Genomic DNA, 8,379 nt, shown 5'->3' with positions numbered 1-8,379 from the left:
CAACAGTGAGACCCCATCTCTACAAAAAATCAAAAATTAGCCAGGTGTGGTGGCATGTGCCTGTAGTACCAGCTACTTGGCAGGCTGAGGTGGAGGATCTCTTGAGCCCAGGAGGTTGAGACTGCAGTGAGCAGTGACTGTGCCACTGCATTCCAGCCTGGGTGACAGAGTGAGACCCTGTATCAAAGAAAAAGAAGATAAAATATTAATCATCAAATGAAACAGTGCCTAGAATAGTACCTGGCACAGAATAGTTAAATTAATGAACAAGTGAATGAGTAAATAAGAGTGATGAGTGGATAGTACATACAATATACTCTGTGCATGGGCTACTGAGCTCCACAGGAGAACATGAGCAAAACCACACAGATTATCAAGTTTATACATTCATTGTCATCAGTCTCAATTAAACCCTTAACACTGGCTGTCTTACTGTTTCCCTAGTCAGCTGTCTCCCGTTTTCAACAGCTATTCCAAAATTTCTCCACTCCCCTTAAACCTCCAATCCACCCGGCACCCCCTCTCATTCTTGGTAGATGACCCCTCCCTTCTTTACAGAACAAAGAGAGGTGACCAGACAGGAATTGTCTCCCTTCTTCTGACCACCAAATATACAATTCTCCCTGTTCCCTGCACTAATATAGTCCTCTTCCTCTTCCCATTCCAGTAGAAGAAGCATTCCTCACATTTCTGGATCCCATTCTTTTCTGACACTTTTGTGACTTTTACTTATTCATCTTCCTGATATCTTATGTTAAAAAGTAAGCATTTTCAAGTCTATTTCATCTCAATATCTCTTGACCCACATCCCTGTTCAGTTACCATACACCCTCTCTCGTCTCCATTTCAGTAACTCCTTGAAAAAATTTACCTGCCTTCCCAAACCCATCTTGATAACATTTCCAGGACCTTCCATGTTGCTAAATCTAATGCATATTTTTCAATCCTCATTTTAATATACCTATCTCCATCCTTTGTTTTCTTATTTTCTTTTTTGTCACTCTTCTGTTTTGCATCCTACATCTCTAGCACTGCATTATTACTCTTTTTGCAGGACTCTTTTCTATGCTCCTCTTAGTTGTAAGTGTTCCCCAGAGTTTTATCCTAAGCCATTTTTCTCCACACATTTTACTAGGTAATTTGGTTTATTCCCTAGGCTTTAATTAACATCAGTTTGCTGATAACTATCAACTATAGGTGTTTAGCCCATATTGCTCTCCTGAGTTTGAGACACATGTACCTACCACATGTCTACACTTAATGTCTAACAGGTACTTCATACTCAAAATAAACAAAAATCATCCTCTCTTACAAACTTACTCTTCTTCCAGTGATTTTTATTCATGAAATGGCATCACCATCCAAACACTCGCTCAAACCAGAGACGTGTGTCACTCTTGGCTTCTCTCTGGCTTCTTAACCACAGCTGGTCAATTACCAAGTCCTATCAAATCTACCTTCCTAAATACGTCTTGAATTAGTTCACTTCTATCCATTGCCCCCATGCTCATTGGTCCACCATTATCTCTTGCCAGAGCTAGTGTATCTGCCTGCAGTTAACTGGTCTCCCTGATTTTCTCTTGTCAAACCCCCCATACCCCACAATGCATTCCCATTCCTTGCCCTGAGTCAGAATTGTCTTCCAAACATAGAAATCACATTCTTTGAATGCTGAAAACTCTTCAGTTGATTTACATTGCCTTTTTGATAAGATCCAAACTTCTAATATGACCTATAAAGTCTTTCATAATCTGGCTCCTGCCTTTATCTCCAGCCTCATTTCTTCTTCTTTTTTTTTTTTTTTTTTTTTTTTTTGAGATGGAATCTTGCTTTGTCCCCCAGGCTGGAATGCAATGGCACGATCAAGATCTCGGCTCACTGCAACCTCTGCCTCTTGAGTTCAAGCAATTCTCCTGTCTCAGTCTCCTGAGTAGCTGGGATTACAGGCACCCACCACCACGCCCAGCTAATTTTTATATTTTTAGTAGAGATGGGGTTTTACCATGTTGGTGAGGTCCAGCCTCATTTCTCTAGTATTCTCCCCTCCCCTACTATGTTCTTTTAGTTCCCTCACTTCTGTGACATTGAACTCAAAGCTTCTGCCATCTGGACCTTCCTCCATCATCTACCAAGTTAACTCATGCATTCTTCTGGTTTCAGCTTAAACTTCCTTTGCTCCAGGAGGTTAGGAGTCCGTGCTCTGTGCACATAGTGTTCCACGTTGCCTTATCATAGGTGCATTAGATTTTGCTGTAATTACTAGGTTAATTTTCTATTTTTTGTGGACTATAACAACTGTGTTTTTCTTGTTTTCCTCTGTATTCCAGATCTGTCACTGTGTCTGGTACATGGTAAGTTTCTATTAAATGTTGAAGGGTGAAAGGGGGCGAGAGAGAAAGGATTATAATATGGAATAGAGTACAAAATTTGCACACATTTTGCTTTTCTGTCACATTAGTATGGTTTGCATTAACCTCACAAGTTACATGTCAGCTTTTTTTTTTTTCTTTAATGGAAAGACATATTTAGGACATGTCTGCAGATCCCACTGAATGGACAGAACAAGATACTTAGACCAGTGGTTCTCAGCCGAGGCTGCTCACTGGAATTATTTGAGAATTTTTTAAAATTCTGATTCCTGAGTCCCAACTTTATAGATTCTGGTTTAATTGGCCTGGCATCTGTTAAAGCTCTCCACGTGATTCTGATGTACAGCAAAAATTAAGAACATGACAGTTTTACTATAACCATTTCTCTGTGACTTGCTTCAGTGACTGATACTCAAGCTGGTCGAAGAACAAGAAAATCAAACAGGCCAGATTCAGCAGAACCCTGAGCCACCCACGTGCTTTCAATTACAACTAAAAATGGCTGGAACAGTTAAAAAAGAGTTTGTTGGTACAAATAACTATCAAGTCCAGAGGTAGTATTGGTTCAGGCAAACATGATCCAGTGGCCTAGAGATGGCCCCAATGCCCCAGTATCTCTCTGCTTCTCTTTCCTGTCTTCGTTTTCTTTCTTCTAATTTAGACTCTTCTTATGGCCATAAATGGCTACTAAAGGCACCAGGAAAATGAGCCCATCTTTGTCATTAACATCATAAGAAAAGTCTTTCAGATTCACTTTGATTGGACTGGTTTAGGTTACCAACCAATTGCTGCATTTAAGGGGTTGGAATATAGTAGAATAGGAGTAGAGTCCTCTTCCCAGGAAACACAGCAATCCGCAAATGAAAATGGGATCTTTTAGAAAGGAAGAAGGGAGATAAATCAATGCTGAGACCATCAATGTCTGCTTTACCCATACAGTGGTTTTGGCTGGCTGCAGAATTTGGTTACAAAACTGTAGCACTACTTTATAGTACATAGTATAGTACTATAAAGTACATACTTTATAAGTAACCCAGATTTCTACATCAATTCCCACAGTTAATGACTACTAAAAAACTAAACGTGATTAGAGTAATCATAACACTGTTTAGTGAGAAGAACTTGAGAACGGAAAATTGATTTGGATCCTGCAAACTAAAGTTGCCCCATGTATGGCTTTTGTTTAGTGCCTCAGTAAACAATGTTTTCTTGCTTCATTTTGAAAAAGGAAAAATCTTAGATTCTCCAGAGAGAGTTTGATTTGTAGATTCCCACCCTGCCCCCTGCCCCCAGCTGAGTCACCAGCCAGGAATATTTTGTTGAGGTTTATTTTTTTACAATTTTTGTTATGAACGCAAGAGTTTTAAATTTACCCCCCAAATATTGTTGAATTATAACATTGGATATGCCTTTTCTAATTATATATGCTAAAAGAAAAATACCACACACACACACACTCCCCTAAAATCCCCTTCCAGGCTGGGCACGGTGGCTCACACCTGTAATTCCAGCATTTTGGGAGGCCGAGGTGGGCAGATCACGAGGTCACGGGTTCATCAGCCTGACCAACATGGTGAAACCCCATCTCTACTAAAAATACAAAAATTAGCCAGGCGTGCTGGTGTGGCATGTGCCTGTAGTCCCAGCTACTCAGGAGGCTGAGGCAGGAGAATCTCTTAAACCCGGAAGGCAGAGGTTGCAGTGAGCCGAGATCGCGCCACTGCACTCCAGCCTGGGCGATAGAGCAAGACTGTTTCAAAAAAAAAAAGGCCCCTTCCTTCTGCCTATACCCCAGAGAATGGCAACCCTCCCTAGTTGAAAACTCACTGTTCTAGAACTGGCTGTCACCAACTACCCTTCTGGTTATAATTTGGCTTCTTAAGTTTCCCGTAGACAGAAAATGTGCTAACCAGCAAACTTGGATTTGAGGCTTGCTTACGTTATGTTTCCCATTGCAAGTTAATTAATTGGCATTCATCAGCCCTTAGAGTCCCGTTGTGTCTGTGTGTGCTAACATTTAGGTTTCTGAGTTAATAAAGCTGAGTACCACATTCCAGAACAAAGCCCGTTCCATAAATCTCACTAGAACCAGAGGTGCTATCCCGTCCTGGTGACCAGCCAGTTATTCTCCAAGCCACCCTCACCAGACTCCTTTTCCTCCAATTGTACTAGTAAAATCATTTTTAAAAAAGAAAAAGAGACATAAAATAGCATAGGCAGAATTTAATTTACCATCTAGAAACGCAAGATGGCACACTTCTGTAGAAACATTGAAAGGAGAACAAGACCTTTAGGTTGCCGTAATCCCAGGGCTGATTATGAGAAGTTCCCTTGAAGCGAGTGCTTGTGAGGAAGAACTCAGTAGCTAGAATGTGAACTTTGAGTAAATATTGGCCCTAAAAATCTCTGTTATCACATGTGGAGGAAGGAAAGAAGCTTGTTACAAGAGTAGAGACTAAATTCACCCACAGGGCTGCAAGTTCCTTTATTCCAGAAAACCACAAAGAGGAATCTTTTAGTGATGCAAACATCAAGGTTAAAGCCTTTTTATTTTTTTAGACAGGGTCATGCTGTGTTGCCCAGGCTAGAGTACAGTGGTGTGATCATGTCTCACTGTAGCCTCAAACTCATGGCTCAAGTGATCCTCCCACCATAGCCTCCCAAGAAGCTAGGACTACAGGCATGTGCCACCATGCCTGGCTAATTTTTTAACTTTTTGTAGAGATGAGGGCTTGCTATGCTGCCCAGGCTGGTCTCAAACTCCTGGTCTCAAGTGATCCCCCCGCCTGGGCCTTCCAAAGCACTGGGATTACAGGCATGAGCTACTGTGCCCGGCCAAAGAGTAAAGCCTTTGCAGAGATGTTGTTTTGTTTTTAACTATAGAATATCTCAACTTATACAAAAATACATAGAATAATATAATGAACTCTCAGGTACACGTCACTTAGTTTCAGTGATAATCGACTAGTGTCAAATATTGTTGCCTCAAAATCCCCACCCACTTTGCTCTGTGCCCCACTTCTATGTAATTATGAGTCAAATCTCAGGCATAATTTCTGAGATGGAGCTGGTTTAGTTGAAGAGCAATCTTATTCTGACTGGTAATATGAAAATGGTCACTGCGGTAGAAGACTTGCATTTCTTCAGATTACAGTTCCCTTGTGGTTAGGCTGCACTATCCCCTTACAATTTCACTTGTTCTTAGGTGAACAAGTTAATTAGGTGCTGTTAATTAAGGGATTGTTCATAGGAGAATAAGAGCAAGTCTGAAGACCCCAGGAAAGGTGTGCAGGCCAGATTATCACCTTAAACTTTAGAGAGCTGGCCTGGATTTGGCTGGATATGACCCATACTGGGCCATGGAAGGCCCTTACTACCACAGAATAAGGAGATCCTTATTCTAAAACTGAAGAACCGAGAGGTGCATGCCATGGCATGCAAATACCGTTACATCAAAGTAATCCTTTTGCTGCTCAGGAGGCTGAAGCAGAAGCAATACTTGAACCCAAGAGTTCAAGATTGTTGTGATCTACGATCAGGCCTGAGAAAAGCCACTGCACTCTAGCCTGGGCAACATAGCGAGACCCCTGTCTCAAAAAAATTTATTTTAATACAAAAAACCTGAAGAACCCTGGCCGGGTGCAGTTGCTTATGCCTCTAATCCCAGCACTTTGGGAGGCTGAGGCAGGAGGATCACCTGAGGTCAGGAGTTCGAGACCAGCCTGACCAACATGGAAAAACCATCTCTACTAAAAATACAAAGTTAGCTGGGCATGGTGGTACATGCCTATAATTCCAGCTACTCAGGAGGCTGAGACAGCAGAATCACTTGAACCCGAGAGGCGGAGGTTGCAGTGAGCTGAGATCGCGCCATTGCACTCCAGCCTGGGCAACCAGAGCAAAACTCCATCTCAAAAAAAAAAGAAAAACAGGCTCAAGTGCCACCTGTAAGAGGAAAGAGAACTGGAGCCTGCCATGGGAGTTAGGCAGAGAGGGTTCAGGATCGGGCCTGAACCTTCTGATATGCGGAGAAGCCAGTCCTGAGGTTGCAGGAGGTTATTTGCTTGGAGGCTCGCCCCTGGGAGCTAACCATCATGATCCTGTGGGAAAGTTAAATGTTCCCAAGGAGTCCTAGAGTTATTTGTGAGGGAAACCTAGTAAAAATCTAGACTTCCTGTTTCACCATAGGTAGGATGAAAGTAAAAGAAATGTACTGTCATGATAATTTCCAAGCCCCTTTGAGCCCTGAGCTAATAAATAAATGTAATAAATAAATGTAATAAATAAATATTAACATTATATATATAATTTTGATGTGGGTAGCCAGTTTCTAGAAGGATACATAAGAAATTCTTAATAGGGTTTCCTCCGAGATGGGGCCAGGAAGGGTGGCCAAGATTTTTACTTTTTACTTTGTACTCTTCTATACATTAAAAAAGTTTATTTATTATTTATAGAATACAAATAAATAAAATACAAATGTGTTTACATATAACGTGTCAGCATATCCCAACTGAGCCGAAAAGTTTATGCCACATTAGGAATTAAATGGTAGAGAAAAATAGCATTTTAAAAATATTACCCCACAGTGGTTTACATGTAAAGTTCCTTCAGAATTTTCCTTCTGAAATTTTCCTGTTTTTTTTAAAGACTAAATATATCTTTCTTGCTGAGCTATAAGCTATAAAACAATTTTAGTATTCTCCCAGGCCTCCACCATTACTAACAATATTAATTCCTTGCATATAGCATTAGACCAGGGTTCTCATCCCTGGCTTGCACACCCAGAGCCTGGCCTGCACACCTAGAGCCTGGACCCAAAGTAAGTAAACATGAATTGGGCTCACCTGAGCCTGTCTCTTTTCTCAATTTTAAAAGCTTCACAGGTGATTGTGATGTACAGCCACAGCTGAGGTTCAGCATTAGAAGAACTGGGGAGAATGTTCCAGGGAACAGTGCTAGAGTACTCAACCAACCTTCTATGCTAGTTGATGGGTCCATCCCAGAGATTTTCCATGAATGAGCAAGTAGCAGAGCAAAACCTAAATTGAACCCTGTCAAGGAATCATGAACACCTTTGTAGTTTAAAATATACTTGTTAAAGGGTGTTTTAAATTAATTGTCCACTTCATTCCAATTTGTCTTTTGATTCCCTTAGTACTTTTCCTCCTTGCATTTGATGTAAATCCAATGCTGTGTGAGTAAAGAGAAGAGAGGAGAAAGAAGAAAATGTGCTGAAGCAGTTATTTTTAGAGTGGGTTTTCAGAATATTTTGGAGTTAGCATTAATTCATTTCAAAGGAGCAGAAAAATATTCAGAGGTAGCATGAGATTAGTATGAAAAATGTTGGCAGGACCTCTGATTCTGTTGCTGACTCTCCGGGATTTGGAACAGGCATGTTCCCTTCATGTGGAATTGGAATTAATTGGAAAATTAATTCAAAATGCCTTCATGAAACGAACAAAAACAAATAAAATTTCCCTTCATGTCTGGTTGCCTCAACAGAACAACAAAAAAGTGATGGAACTGGATGCTCTCCCAGTCTTACATTTCTATGTAAATGTGAAGGAGAAACATGGCTACAAGGACCAGGTATGGCCTAGGAAAAGGGAGAATCTACCTTTTAGAAGGGTTTCTTAACATAGGGTCTTTAGAAGGTTTCAAGGTGTCCATGAACCTCTTGAAATCACATATCAAATGGTGTGTGCACCTTTTTTTCTAGGGTTATGGTCCATGGCTTTCATCAGATTCTCAAACCATTGGAAAGGATTAAAAACTGCCTTTTTTTTTTTTTTTTAAGGAGTCTGGGGGGTAGGGTGGAGGGTATAAAAATTATTCAAGTTAGGAATATTAAAAAGAGAGCCTGTTAATTTAGTCAAATATTAGGGGGGATCACATTGGTTCTTGGAGCTGGAGAGAAGGCAGAAAATCACATCATTTGAAGCCAGGCATTGGGAGGAAAGCCAGGAAAGAGATGGGCAAGAAATTACAGGCTGAAATTCAGATGAAG

The 8,379-nt window shown here is 40.8% G+C and overlaps 1 long non-coding RNA gene across 1 annotated transcript in view; it reads left to right on the top strand.

Moving 5' to 3' along the window:
- Positions 1–2,255: 2,255 nt before the first annotated feature.
- The window catches only part of LOC134739194 (uncharacterized), a 28,909-nt gene continuing 22,785 nt past the window's right edge, over positions 2,256–8,379 (top strand). Inside the window, exons 1-3 of the long non-coding RNA XR_010125774.1 lie at positions 2,256–2,351; positions 7,119–7,191; positions 7,875–7,961. This is a non-coding gene — a long non-coding RNA (uncharacterized LOC134739194). The remainder of the gene's footprint in view (positions 2,352–7,118; positions 7,192–7,874; positions 7,962–8,379) is intronic.

Source organism: Pongo pygmaeus, chromosome 2 (genome assembly GCF_028885625.2).
Source record: "Pongo pygmaeus isolate AG05252 chromosome 2, NHGRI_mPonPyg2-v2.0_pri, whole genome shotgun sequence".
In the NCBI taxonomy this organism is placed as follows: domain Eukaryota; kingdom Metazoa; phylum Chordata; class Mammalia; order Primates; family Hominidae; genus Pongo; species Pongo pygmaeus.
This window is presented reverse-complemented; position numbering and strand designations above follow the sequence as displayed.